This window comes from Rattus norvegicus, chromosome Y (genome assembly GCF_036323735.1).
Source record: "Rattus norvegicus strain BN/NHsdMcwi chromosome Y, GRCr8, whole genome shotgun sequence".
NCBI classification, from domain to species: domain Eukaryota; kingdom Metazoa; phylum Chordata; class Mammalia; order Rodentia; family Muridae; genus Rattus; species Rattus norvegicus.
Window position 1 is genome coordinate 188,125 of NC_086040.1, and position 16,122 is coordinate 204,246.

The 16,122-nt window shown below is 38.6% G+C and overlaps 1 pseudogene; it reads right to left on the reverse strand.

The window, feature by feature from the left end:
- Window positions 1–14,561: 14,561 nt before the first annotated feature.
- On the reverse strand, window positions 14,562–15,374 carry LOC103694539 (UPF0547 protein C16orf87 homolog pseudogene; annotated as a pseudogene).
- Window positions 15,375–16,122: the final 748 nt, after the last annotated feature.

Sequence of the window (16,122 nt, forward strand, 5' to 3'; positions counted from 1 at the left end):
TTCTCTCTCCACGCCCCACCCACCTAACCCCTGCCACGCCACGCCCCCTTCCTGCCCCCCCCCCCCCCCCCCCCCCCCGCCGCTGCACTATTTCCTTTCGCAACTGTACTGCCTAGATCCCTCGCTCCCTGTCTTGTGCTGCAACTACAAATGGAGGGCAGGAACAGGAAGGTATTGCCCTATTCTTAAGCACCACCATACCAATGGGTTCTGAGTTTTCTTCTGCTTCTAAAGGCATATATTACATACATAATTTATTTTAATATATAGGTATATACATATATATACACATACATATTCTGCCATCTTACTTAACCACTGCTTGCTTGTTCAATGACTGTGTAAATAAATATATTATTTATTAAAATATATTCTATATAAACTAATATGTGTATTATATAGTTACATTAAAATATAATAAAATAATGAAAATAATCATATTAAAATTATATATATTCAGTGGTTAAGTGAGATAACAGGAGGAAAATGAGCATATGGTTAATATTTTGAATAACAACTACATAAGAAGGGACTCAAGATGAGTGTTCTAGATTGCTCTCAAGACTCAACTGATGATGGGTCTGACTTTAGAATCATGGTCTAGACATACTATGATTAACAATCCTTAGCTAAGAATAAGTTCCTGCTGATTCCTAGGTTTTTCTCTTTTACACAGTAACGTACTTTGAAATTCACTTTAAATGATCTAGTTTCTAACCATTACATTCCCTACTGTGTTTTGGTCATCTGAATTAAATTATTGATTCTTGTTAAGATATATGTTAATGTTTCAGACAGACCTAATATTTAGTAGTCCATTGTATTGGTTCAAGGAGAATGTGTTCCATCTGGGAAATTTAATTTTAAGGATGTCAGTGTTTGGCACATGGCCTCCAATCTCAGTAGTCCCTTTTTGCAGCATTTGTAAATCTTTGATTTTTCTTTTCTTTTGTTTGTTTGTTTGTTTGTTTGTTTGGAGCTGAGGACCGAACCCAGAGCCTTGCGCTTGCTAGGCAAGCGCTCTACCACTGAGCTAAATCCCCAACCCAATCTTTGATTTTTAACAGGTGTTTGTGATACTGAAGATACCTGGAGGTCTACATAGGCCTACATGCCAACAGGCACACAGGTAGCTATTTGTCTCTTTTGACAGAAAGAAAATGGAGCAATTTTCTCAGGCATAGAAGAGCTAGATTCACTTGGCCCAAAATTCCAGTCTTGTGGAAGATAAGGTATGATATATTATCTTCTGTAACTGCTTCTCAACTGAAATTAGGATATCATTGTTTCAGGGTCCAGGAAGACTGAAATGCTTGTCAAAAGATGGGAGGGGCAAAACATAACTGATTCACTACCTAGGTTCTCCAGACCATCTGGGGCTAGTGAAGTGCTGGAAACGCTGGAGCAGTCTAGAATGCTCGCCAAAAGCAGGAGCTTAAGCTGATAGGAAATTCCATTAGGAGTATCTATTTTGCTGATACAGCTTGATGGGACAAGTTGGCTAGTCTAGTTTATATCAGTTTTGACCAAGTCCATGGTTGGTGACAATTTTGGAGCAGTTTGTGTCTGTAGCAGATTCTTGAATGATGTCAATCAGCTGAGTGGAAATCTTTGGAATAGTTACAGAGTAGAGAGAGAAGGTAAAAAGTTAAGGAACTTAAAAAGTCTTACATTTGGAGCTTTCCCTTCAGGAATAGGCAATAGACAGGGAAACTTAAGCTGTTAATTGACATAACAGGAGTATTTTTAAACTCTGACAGGTGAGTTCAAGTCATGACTTGAAGTTTACATAATTTGTTCTAACTTACAGAGGACATAATCTGTACTGAAATCCAGTTGTAGAAATGCAGTTAAGAGGTACTGTAGACAAGTAGAACAGACACATCTATGAGCAATTGCAAAGTCTGGGGACCCCCAAAAATGACTTTAGGTTAGAAGCATAAATATTCTTTCCTCTGTCCAAGGAGTTAGTTATGTAGATTGGAGACAGATGTTCTTTTAAATTGTTTCTTTAGATACTTTGCGCTAGTGGGAGACATGTAGCTGTTATGAAACACCATGGCCAAAGAAACATGGGGGGAAAGGTTTATTTTCAACTTCCAGGTTAACAGCTCATCATTGAGGGAAGTCAGAACAAAAAACTTAAACAGAATAGGAACCTGGAGGCTGAAGCTGATATGGAGGCCATAGGGGAGTGCTACTTACTGCCTTGTTCTCCATCCTTTGCTCAGCTTGCTTTTTATAGAATCCAGGACCACTAGGACTGACACCATTCATAATGGTTTGGTCCTTAACTCATCAATTATTAGTTAAGAATATGCCTTACAGCCAGGTTTTAGAACCATTTTCTCAGTTGAAGTTTCTATTTTTCAGATAATTCTAGCTTGTGTTAAGTTGACCTAAAACTAGCCAGCACACTCATATAATTTGATTAATGTCTGTAATCATGAGATATAAGTGTTTGTCTACTGACAACAGTCTTTATAAAGCAAGTTCCTTTAAATAAAGACAGAGTCAGAAGCTGCATTAAAACCTATTTATTATTTTGATAAGAAGCCTGTCAACAAGGAAAACCTGTCTGAATTTTCTTTTTCACCAGAAGACCTAATATCTCTAAAAAGCAAGGAGTAATTTTTATGTATGAAATGGATTTACCCAGCTGCTGTTAAACTGATAATACCATCATTATCATCAAAGATCTGAGAAGGCTAAATTAAAACAGGAAGTATAAACCAAATGGTTTGTGTATCAATTAAGATATAGAAACTACTTGCATGCTACTTTACTACCTGAATAGTTACCCTAGGCTCCTCTCTGTACATTCATTCTGATGATGGGGGGGAGGGGTTAAGCAGCATTTGTCTTCAGCCTCTGTAACGAACATCATTAAATCTTCTCCTACCAATGGATACAGAAAATGTGGTACATCTACACAATGGAATATTACTCAGCTATCAAAAACAATGACTTTATGAAATTTGTAGGCAAATGGTTGGAACTGGAAAACATCATCCTGAGTGAGCTAACCCAATCACAGAAAAACACACATGGTATGCACTCATTGATAAGTGGCTATTAGCCCAAATGCTTGAATTACCCTAGATGCCTAGAACAAATGAAACTCAAGACGGATGATCAAAATGTGAATGCTTCACTCCTTCTTTAAAAGGGGAACAAGAATACCCTTGGCAGGGAAGGGAGAGGCAAAGATTAAAACAGAGACTGAAGGAACACCCATTCAGAGCCTGCCCCACATGTGGCCCATACATATACAGCCACCCAATTAGACAAGATGGATGAAGCAAAGAAGTGCAGACCGACAGGAGCCGGATGTAGATCGCTCCTGAGAGACACAGCCAGAATACAGCAAATACAGAGGCGAATGCCAGCAGCAAACCACTGAACTGAGAACAGGACCCCCGTTGAAGGGATCAGAGAAAGAACTGGAAGAGCTTGATGCTCGAGACCCCATATGTACAACAATGCCAAGCAACCAGAGCTTCCAGGGACTAAGCCACTACCTAAAGACTATATATGGACTGACCCTGGACTCTGACCTCATAGGTAGCAATGAATAGCCTAGTAAGAGCACCAGTGGAAGGGGAAGCCCTGGGTTCTGCCAAGACTGAACCCCCAGTGAACGTGATTGTTGGGGGGGAGGGCGAAAATGGGGGGAGGGTGGGGAGGGGAACACCCATAAGGAAGGGGAGGGGGAGGGATTAGGGGGATGTTTGCCCGGAAACCGGGAAAGGGAATAACACTCGAAATGTAAATAATAAATACTCAAGTTAATAAAAAAAATTACTTTAAAATTTATTTATTGTGTATGTATGTGTCTGTGCACAAGCATGTGCACCTGCATACCTCACACACATGGAGACTAGATTAGAACTTGTGAGAGTCAATTCTTTCCTTCTACCATGGGGGTCCTGCGAGCCTAATTCAGGCCCTCAGGCTGGACAGCAAGCACTCTTACCTGCTGAGCCATCGTGCCAGCCTCAGACTTCTCATCTGTGTAAAGCAACGGCACATTTGTGCTTCTAGGCAACTGAAAAACATCTCCATGTTGGAGAGGCTAAATCCAAAAAAAAAAAAAAAATCTTCTCCTACCACACTCGGTAACAATAGCCTTTACCAGCTAGATTCAGAAGATCCAAGAGACTTTCTGATGGGTGAGACAATTTATATTATATACTTCTTTGGCAAAAAGGGGCAGTCAATTTTACAGTGTTTACAGTTCAATAAGGGTCCTGGCAGTAGTCAAAGCTTGGCACAGTTTCACTCAGTGGTTAGTATAAATGGAGATCATAGAGAGACTGAGAATTGTATTTATTGTTTTTATAGCATACTGTTATAAAATTCATAGTTTTTGTTTTTACCCAGTTTATCCAAATAATTAAAAGTTAAAGTTAGCAAAGATAAAGAGGCTAGACATGTATTTTCTGTGATTGGGTTACCTTACTCAGGATGATATTTTCCAGTTCCATCCATTTGCCTATGAATTTCATAAACTCGTTGTTTTTGATAGCTGAGTAATATTCCATTGTGTAGATGTACCACATTTTCTGTATCCATTCCTCTGTTGAAGGGCATCTGGGTTCTTTCCAGCTTCTGGCTATTATAAATAAGGCTGCTATGAATATAGTGGAGCACGTGTCTTTGTTATATGTTGGGGCATCATTTGGGTATATGCCCAGGAGTGGTATAGGACATGTATTTTCAAGTCAGTTTCTGTTAGCCTGAATAGACCTTAGGGCTCTTTGTCAGACTAGGCTATTGTCTAGCTGCATCATAAGATAGGAATATCCTAGTTTCTGATGGCTCGAGAATCTTCAGTTTTTCTTCTCTCTTTCCACATTCTTAGCTTGTCTTTTTTCCTTTATCATCCTAGATTGTGCAACTGTTTCTCTAGCTTCTGTTATTCTTTATCTAGATTAACACAGATTTTTGCTATCCAAAATCCTGACTAGATCATATCTAATGACTTATCTGCTGGTATTTTTCAAAGTCATGTTTTCAATAGAAGACCCAATTGGGAATGCTAGTTCTGGATAGTGGCTGCTAGGTTGGCCAGAGACTGGCAGTTTTAAGTCAGAAGGTGACCTGGACTGATTTCTCCAAAGAGATGGTTTCCTTTATCTTCTCTATTGCTTTATTCTGTTTCTGGAACTATTTCCTGCCTTGACCTTTTAAATAGGTTTTTTTCTGGGTTCTGGTATATTTTATTAACTCTAGTATGTATTTGGCCATAGCCCTCTATATAAAGTGAAAATTAGAATTAGCAAAATTATTAGAAAATCCCTACAAACTTAAAACTAATGACTTTTGTAGACTTTGGAATGTGAAGACATTCAAGGACAACATTTTAGATCAGTGAATCAGTCTGTGACATAATTCTGAGATAAAGCTGACATTCAGAAGACCTATTTAGCCTTTTTTTTACAAGAACAAATAATTGCAAATGTAGCAAACAAAACTTCACTTCTGGTGCCTTAATAGAGGAATAAAATCTATTACCTTTTATTTACATCTCTAATTATCATTGCCTTTTTAGTGTTGTTTTTCCTTTTTATCTGATTGCTTGGGTTTCATATCTATACTGGATAATTTTGTGTTAACTTGAAACAAATTAAAGACATTTGAGAGAAGAAAGCCCCAACTAAGAAAATCCTTCATAAAATCTGACTATAATCAAGCCAAAAGGGCATTTGCTTTATCAGTGATTGATGGGGGAAGCCCCATCCCATTGTGAATAGCTCTGTTCCTGGTCTGGGTCTTATAAGAAACCAGGCTGAATAAGCAATGAGAAGTAAATCAGTGAGCAGAACCAGTCTGAGGCCTCTCTATCAGCTCCTCTCTACATGTTTCTGTCCTGTTTGAATACCTCTCCTGAATTCTTTTGGTGATGAACAATGGTATGGAAGTTTAAGTCAAATAAACCCCTTCCTCCTCAACTTGCTTTTGGTTATCGTGTTTCATTGAAACAATAGAAACCCTAACAAAAAAAAAATACAAAGTTAAAGCAGAGAATTGTTTATGTTTCCATATTTGTATTTACTTTTATAGTTTTGATCCTCTATATAAATGCATGTAGATTAAGCTTAATATCATATTTATCAAACACATGTTATTTTTAAATCTTATTTTACGTAAAACTTGTTTATATGACTTTTGTCCTTGCCTGTTATTTTCATTGTCAGGACAAGAATCTCATATTCCAAAATATGAATCTACCCTATTCCAAAATATCTTGGAACCATCTCTTTTGATGTTTATATCACATGGTCATCTTAATCAAGACGGTAAATGTTATTTAAAACCAACTGTGATTCTTGACAATAAGAGTTGAATCCACCCAAACCGGCAGATCCCTGCCCGCAGCAGCTCACTGCTCCCAAACCCCGTGGGAGAGAGACCTCACCGCCTGGACAGGTGGGCACTCCTGAGGCTGTAGAGCGGAAGAGACCACCAACACTGCCCACCCCTGCCCACATCCCTGGCCCAAAAGGAAACTATATACAACCTCTCAGTTCCCATAGAGGAGGGCCCAGGAGCGGCAGGACCACTGCGTCTGAGACACCGCCTGAACCTGAAGGGACCGACCAGATAAACAGTTCTCTGCACCCAAATCCCGTGGGAGGGAGAGCCAAACCTTCAGAGAGGCAGACACGCCTGGGAAACCAAAAGAGACTGCACTCTGCACACATTACTGATTCCAGAGGAAAACACCAAACGCCATCTGGACCCTGGTGCACGAAAGCTCCCGGAAAGGGCAGCACAGATCTTCCTGGTGGCTGCCCCCACTGAGTGCTCCTAAGCAACACCTCACCAGCAAACTTGAGCCTCGGGACCACAGGTAAGACCAACTTTTCTGCTGCAAGCAACCTGCCTGGTGATCTCAAGACACAGGCCCACAGGAACAGCTGAAGACCTGTAGATAGGAAAAACTACATGCCCGAAAGCAGAACACTCTGTCCCCATAACTGGCTGAAAGAAAACAGGAAAACAGGTCTACAGCACCCCTGACACACAGGCTTATAGGACAGTCTAGCCACTGTCAGAAATAGCAGAACAAAGTAACACTAGAAATAATCTGATGGTGAGGAAAGTGCAGGAACCCAAGCAACAGAAACCAAGACTACATGGCATCATCGGAGCCCAATTTTCCAACCAAAGCAAACATGGAATATCCAAACACACCAAAAAAGCAAGATCTAGTTTCAAAATCATATTTGATCATGATGCTGGAGGACTTCAAGAAAGACATGAAGAACTCCCTTAGAGAACAAGTAGAACCCTACAGAGAGGAATGGCAAAAATCCCTAAAAGAATTCCAGGAAAACATAAATAAACAAGTAGAAGCCCATAGAGAGGAGACACAAAAATCCCTGAAAGAATTCCAGGAAAATACAATCAAACAGTTGAAGGAATTAAAAATGGAATAGAAGCAATCAAGAAAGAACACAAGGAAACAACCCTGGATATAGAAAACCAAAAGAAGAGACAAGGAGCTGTAGATACGAGCTTCACCAAGAAAATACAAGAGATGGAAGAGAGAATTTCAGGAGCAGAAGATTCCATAGAAATCATTGACTCAACTGTCAAAGATAATGTAAAGTGGAAAAAGCTACTGGTCCAAAACATACAGGAAATCCAGGACTCAATGAGAAGATCAAACCTAAGGATAATAGGTATAGAAGAGAGTGAAGACTCCCAGCTCAAAGGACCAGTAAATATCTTCAACAAAATCATAGAAGAAAACTTCCCTAACCTAAAAAAAGAGATACCCATAGGCATACAAGAAGCCTACAGTACTCCAAATAGATTGGACCAGAAAAGAAACACCTCCCGTCACATAATTGTCAAAACACCAAACGCACAAAATAAAGAAAGAATATTAAAAGCAGTAAGGGAAAAAGGTCAAGTAACATATAAATGGAGACCTATCAGAATCACACCAGACTTCTCGCCAGAAACTATGAAGGCCAGAAGATCCTGGACTGATGTCATACAGACCCTAAGAGAACACAAATGCCAGCCCAGGTTACTGTATCCAGCAAAACTATCAATTAACATTGATGGAGAAACCAAGATATTCCATGACAAAACCAAATTTACACAATCTCTTTCTACAAACCCAGCACTACAAAGGATAATAAATGGTAAAGCCCAACATAAGGAGGCAAGCTATACCCTAGAAGAAGCAAGAAACTAATCGTCTTGGCAACAAAACAAAGAGAATGAAAGCACACAAACATAACCTCACATCCAAATATGAATATAACGGGAAGCAATAATCACCATTCCTTAATATCTCTCAATATCAATGGCCTCAACTCCCCAATAAAAAGACATAGATTAACAAACTGGATACGCAACGAGGACCCTGCATTCTGCTGCCTACAGGAAACACACCTCAGAGACAAAGACAGATACTACCTCAGAGTGAAACGCTGGAAAACAACTTTCCAAGCAAGTGGTCAGAAGAAGCAAGCTGGAGTAGCCATTCTAATATCAAATAAAATCAATTTCCAACTAAAAGTCATCAAAAAAGATAAGGAAGGACACTTCATATTCATCAAAGGAAAAATCAACCAAGATGAACTCTCAATCCTAAATATCTATGCCCCAAATACAAGGGCACCTACATACGTAAAAGAAACCTTACTAAAGCTCAAAACACACATTGCACCTCACACAATAATAGTGGGAGATTTCAACACCCCACTCTCATCAATGGACAGATCATGGAAACAGAAATTAAACAGTGATGTCGACAGACTAAGAGAAGTCATGAGCCAAATGGACTTAACGGATATTTATAGAACATTCTATCCTAAAGCAAAAGGATATACCTTCTTCTCAGCTCCTCATGGTACTTTCTCCAAAATTGACCATATAATTGGTCAAAAAACGGGCCTCAACGGGTACAGAAAGATAGAAATAATCCCATGCGTGCTATCAGACTACCACGGCCTAAAACTGGTCTTCAATAACAATAAGGGAAGAATACCCACATATACGTGGAAATTGAACAATGCTCTACTCAATGATAACCTGGTCAAGGAAGAAATAAAGAAAGAAATTAAAAACTTTTTAGAATTTAATGAAAATGAAGATACAACATACTCAAACTTATGGGACACAATGAAAGCTGTGCTAAGAGGAAAACTCATAGCGCTGAGTGCCTGCAGAAAGAAACAGGAAAGAGCATATGTCAGCAGCTTGACAGCACACCTAAAAGCTCTAGAACAAAAAGAAGCAAATACACCCAGGAGGAGTAGAAGGCAGGAAATAATCAAACTTAGAGCTGAAATCAACCAAGTAGAAACAAAAAGGACCATAGAAAGAATCAACAGAACCAAAAGTTGGTTCTTTGAGAAAATCAACAAGATAGATAAACCCTTAGCCAGACTAACGAGAGGACACAGAGAGTGTGTCCAAATTAACAAAATCAGAAATGAAAAGGGAGACATAACTACAGATTCAGAGGAAATTCAAAAAATCATCAGATCTTACTATAAAAACCTATATTCAACAAAATTTGAAAATCTTCAGGAAATGGACAATTTCCTAGACAGATACCAGGTATCGAAGTTAAATCAGGAACAGATAAACCAGTTAAACAACCTCATAACTCCTAAGGAAATAGAAGCAGTCATTAAAGGTCTCCCAACCAAAAAGAGCCCAGGTCCAGACGGGTTTAGTGCAGAATTCTATCAAACCTTCATAGAAGACCTCATACCAATATTATCCAAACTATTCCACAAAATTGAAACAGATGGAGCACTACGGAATACCTTCTACGAAGCCACAATTACTCTTATACCTAAACCACACAAAGACACAACAAAGAAAGAGAACTTCAGACCAATTTCCCTTATGAATATCGACGCAAAAATACTCAATAAAATTCTGGCAAACCGAATACAAGAGCACATCAAAACAATCATCCACCATGATCAAGTAGGCTTCATCCCAGGCATGCAGGGATGGTTTAATATACGGAAAACCATCAACGTGATCCATTATATAAACAAACTGAAAGAACAGAACCACATGATCATTTCATTAGATGCTGAGAAAGCATTTGAAAAAATTCAACACCCCTTCATGATAAAAGTCCTGGAAAGAATAGGAATTCAAGGCCCATACCTAAACATAGTAAAAGCCATATACAGCAAACCAGTTGCTAACATTAAACTAAATGGAGAGAAACTTGAAGCAATCCCACTAAAATCAGGGACTAGACAAGGCTGCCCACTCTCTCCCTACTTATTCAATATAGTTCTTGAAGTTCTAGCCAGAGCAATCAGACAACAAAAGGAGATCAAAGGGATACAGATCGGAAAAGAAGAGGTCAAAATATCACTATTTGCAGATGACATGATAGTTTATTTAAGTGATCCCAAAAGTTCCACCAGAGAACTGCTAAAGCTGATAAACAACTTCAGCAAAGTGGCTGGGTATAAAATTAACTCAAATAAATCAGTTGCCTTCCTCTATACAAAAGAGAAACAAGCCGAGAAAGAAATTAGGGAAACGACACCCATCATAATAGACCCAAATAATATAAAGTACCTCGGTTTAACTTTAACCAAGCAAGTAAAAGATCTGTACAATAAGAACTTCAAGACACTGAAGAAAGAAATTGAAGAAGACCTCAGAAGATGGAAAGATCTCCCATGCTCATGGATTGGCAGGATTAATATAGTAAAAATGGCCATTTTACCAAAAGCAATCTACAGATTCAATGCAATCCCCATCAAAATACCAATCCAATTCTTCAAAGAGTTAGACAGAACAATTTGCAAATTCATCTGGAATAACAAAAAACCCAGGATAGCTAAAGCTATCCTCAACTATAAAAGGACTTCAGGGGGAATCACTATCCCTGAACTCAAGCAGTATTACAGAGCAATAGTGATAAAAACTGCATGGTATTGGTACAGAGACAGACAGATAGACCAATGGAATAGAATTGAAGACCCAGAAATGAACCCACACACCTATGGTCACTTGATTTTTGACAAAGGAGCCAAAACCATCAAATGGAAAAAAGATAGCATTTTCAGCAAATGGTGCTGGTTCAACTGGAGGTCAACATGTAGAAGAATGCAGATCGATCCATGCTTATCACCCTGTACAAAGCTTAAGTCCAAGTGGATCAAGGACCTCCACATCAAACCAGATACACTCAAACTAATAGAAGAAAAACTAGGGAAGCATCTGGAACACATGGGCACTGGAAAAAATTTCCTGAACAAAACACCAATGGCTTATGCTCTAAGATCAAGAATCGACAAATGGGATCTCATAAAACTGCAAAGCTTCTGTAAGGCAAAGGACACTGTGGTTAGGACAAAACGGCAACCAACAGATTGGGAAAAGATCTTTACCAATCCTACAACAGATAGAGGCCTTATATCCAAAATATACAAAGAACTCAAGAAGTTAGACCGCAGGGAGTCAAATAACCCTATTAAAAATAGGGTTCAGAGCTAAACAAAGAATTCGCAGCTGAGGAATGCCGAATGGCTGAGAAACACCTAAAGAAATGTTCAACATCTTTAGTCATAAGGGAAATGCAAATCAAAATAACCCTGAGATTTCACCTCACACCAGTGAGAATGGCTAAGATCAAAAACTCAGGTGACAGCAGATGCTGGTGAGGATGTGGAGAAAGAGGAACACTCCTCCATTGTTGGTGGGATTGCAGACTGGTACAACCATTCTGGAAATCAGTCTGGAGGTTCCTCAGAAAATTGGACATTGAACTGCCTGAGGATGATCCAGCTATACCTCTCTTGGGCATATACCCAAAAGATGCCTCAACATATAAAAGAGACACGTGCTCCACTATGTTCATCGCAGCCTTATTTATAATAGCCAGAAGCTGGAAAGAACCCAGATGCCCTTCAACAGAGGAATGGATACAGAAAATGTGGTACATCTATACAATGGAATATTACTCAGCTATCAAAAACAACGACTTTATGAAATTCGTAGGCAAATGGTTGGAACTGGAAAATATCATCCTGAGTGAGGTAACCCAATCACAGAAAGACATACATGGTATGCACTCATTGATAAGTGGCTATTAGCCCAAATGCTTGAATTACCCTAGATGCCTAGAACAAATGAAACTCAAGACGGATGATCAAAATGTGAATGCTTCACTCCTTCTTTAAAAGGGGAACAAGAATACACTTGGCAGGGAAGGGAGAGGCAAAGATTAAAACAGAGACTGAAGGAACACCCATTCAGAGCCTGCCCCACATGTGGCCCATACATATACAGCCACCCAATTAGACAATATGGATGAAGCAAAGAAGTGCAGGCTGACAGGAGCCGGATGTAGGTCGCTCCTGAGAGACACAGCCAGAATACAGCAAATACAGAGGCGAATGCCAGCAGCAAACCACTGAACTGAGAACGGGACCCCCGTTGAAGGAATCAGAGAACGAACTGGAAGAGCTCGAAGGGGCTCGAGACCCCATATGAACAACAATGCCAAGCAACCAGAGCTTCCAGGGACTAAGCCACTACCTAAAGACTATACATGGACTGACCCTGGACTCTGACCTCATAGGTAGCAATGAATATCCTAGTAAGAGCACCAGTGGAAGGGGAAGCCCTGGGTCCTGCTAAGGCTGAACCCCCAGTGAACTAGATTGTTGGGGGGAGGGCGGCAATGGGGGGGAGGGTTGGGAGGGGAACACCCATAGAGAAGGGGAGGGGGAGGGGGATGTTTTCCCGGAAACCGGGAAAGGGAATAACACTCGAAATGTAAATAAGAAATACTCAAGTTAATAAAAAAAAAAAAGAAAAAAGAAATGAAACTGAGATTATAAAAAAAAAAAGAGTTGAACCCAAATTATATATTCAACAGGCTATAGTAAATTATGATTACCCATGTATATATTTTAATTATCATCTTTTTTGTTGTAAGTTTTAAGCTAACCTTTGTTGCAGATTTTACAGATTTTTAACCATATCAAATAAACTTACATAAAAATTTAATATAAATATCAAGATAAAGTATATGCTTTGGCAAATGTCTTAGAAAGGTAAATAAAACCAAATAGAATATGAGATGAGTGACAATACTCTCCAGTGGGAATAGTACACTAGTTAGTTGGTTTTCAGTGGGGTTGCTTTGTTTTGTTTTTTCTTTCTGTTGTAGGTCAGGTGGCCATAACCTAACCCTAGAGTTAGCCTTTAATAAAGTAGAGCAGCGTAAAATAATACATGATACTTAGTAGTATCCATACCAAAAAGATGATGAATCCCTATAAAATTGATTCCAATAACAATGGAGAGGGACCAGAGAAAGTAGAGTAAAAAGAAGACTTAGAGATGAGAAATTCTGTGCCCTGGCTAAAAGGGAGTAGCAGATTGCAAGCAACAGCTGAGGTCATAGCCAGTAGCAGTGGCTGCAGTTATGGTAGTAGCAGTTATGTATAGTGGATTCTAGGTCCTGGTGAGGAAGGAGTGCACAAGACTTCTCAGAGTCAAGGGTTATAATAGTGCCTATAGGGGCAGCATGATGATATACCAGCATTGCCCAACTCTAGAAATATGAGAGTAGTAAAAGCTAGAGACCAGTGTAGGTGCATAAGATGATGCAGGAGGGAACTGAGAGACTTGCTGATAAGGAACATGAATGTTGCAAATGCAGTAACTTCCTTACTGTCTTCCCTGCTTGCTCCCACCACTGCCACAAATTTATGCCACAAAACATAGAAAACAGTATTGAAGTAGTAACAATAAAGAATGTTCATGCAGTCACAGGAGACAAGATAAACACAAATGATCACCCTCTTTCATATACCCAACTGTTCCCAAACAAGACGACAAGATAACATCTTTTCTACCCAAATATTGGGTTAATAACCATGTCTGGTCTATCCTAACAGCTATCCACATTTTCCAGACTTCAAAACAGAAAAATACACCATACCAGCTAGTCTAAGATTCAGATAAATATTGACCAGCAATTCTTACTTTTTTTTAAATCTATTCATTTTCAATATTAAGGTTTATTTTTCCCAGGATGAGGTAACAGTTAAAATAATTACAAGAATTATGTATAAATGAGCATTTATTCAGACAAAACATCATTGTTCACAAGTAGTTAAGAAATATTTTGCAATTTATATAATAAATATATCTGTGTTTAGGTTAACAGGCACCATCTTGATAACAGAAAAGTTTTTTTTAAAACCAGTAAGTAAACATTCAAGAAAACAAGGTGCTTATATCTGAAATATGATTCAGCCTTAAATGCTTTTCTTCATATAGCGCTTAAATTTCCAAACTTTCTAGAAAGTTTCTGAAAATATAACTACTATCTTAAAACATTAAAATGGCATCCAAGATAATGGTCAATTAAAGACAATTTATAATCTATATTTGTAATTCTCCATTCAATAAAATATCAATTACCAACATATTAAAGGTCAATGGGCTTTTAATGTATATATGTATCTGTTAATGGTGAAAGCCTGAAATACATACATTTAAAAGTCACTCTCATGACAGGACTTTAGACACTGCATCTCTGGTGCAGACCTGAAAACTACCAAGTATGTCACCTGTATACTTCCACAACACTCCTATCCCACCCCACCTCCATCTATAAATATATATCTAGTTACTAGGGATTTTGGGGTAGGTTTGTTTGTTTATATAAATAAATTTAGTAAATCCCAACACACAACGCTGATAATAATCCTTGGTAAACAGGAAATCCCAGTAAAGTCTAAACGCGTGGCTTGGCTCCCAAAGTGTGGCAACAGACTAGAAAACAGAGAAAAGCAATCAATGGCCCTCACTCTACAGTCTGAGTCCACGACTGTCTGAGCATTTGCTGATGTAATCCTGAAGAAAGTGGCGACAGATTTTGAAGACAAATATCAGAGAATAAGTCTTTGCTTGATAATTTTTCTATTTACTTTTGCCAAGGCATCTGAAAACATGAAGCCTTCTCATCAGAGAGGTTAGCATAGATGTCAATTTCCTTTTCCTGTTTTTCTCTTTCTTCCTTGTGTTTTTTGGCAGATGAACTTTTAGGTCTTCTTCCTCATCTGATATGATCTGAATGACTGTTACTTTGAGATCTCTTTCTGTTTTCTAAATCTTTATTTACTATAGAATTTATCTTCTCTCACCTAACTCTCTCTGTTCACCTCCTCTTGGCCTCATGCTTGTTTTCTGTAGATGGTGGTGATTTCTCTGAATGCTTTGCATTTTGTACTGCTAATAAATATATAACCACAGGGACATGATTTACACATAGCAGGAATCTGTTGGTCGCAGAAGGAGCATGATTTGGTGGCCATGTTCAATTTCTTGGCTCAAGTTGCAGACATGCTCCCCTCCTGAGCACCTGTGGAAGCAGATTGTCCTCACTCTAGCCATGACCCAGCTGTGAAGCCAATTATTTTTTCTTTTTTTGCTTTCAGTTTGCAAATTTATGACAGTCACAGAATGGATTCCAAATAGGATTTATCGAGTCCAGCTTGGACTTGCTCCCACTTGGATGCCTATTATGTGTTATCCTAAAATATTATGCGGATAACCAGAATCTGTTACCTTAACTGTTTCTTGTTCAAAAACAACAAAGAAAGGAAAACAAAACAAAACAAAACAAACAAACAAACAAAAAACTGATAATACCTCACGTAGCCAAAAATTTTCAGAGACAATTATCATTTTTTAAAAAAATAACAGTCCTTGGGTATAAAATTAACTCAAATAAATCAGTAGCCTTCCTCTACACAAAAGAGAAACAAGCTGAGAAAGAAATTAGGGAAACGACACCCTTCATAATAGACCCAAATAATATAAAGTACCTCGTTGTGACTTTAACCAAGCAAGTGAAAGATCTGTACAATAAGAACTTCAAGACTCTGAAGAAAGAAATTGAAGAAGACCTCAGAAGATGGAAAGATCTCCCATGCTCATGGATTGGCAGGATTAATATAGTAAAAATGGCCATTCTACCAAAAGCGATCTACAGATTCAATGCAATCCCCATCAAAATACCAATCCAATTCTTCAAAGAGTTAGACAGAACAATTTGCAAATTCATCTGGAATAACAAAAAACCCAGGATAG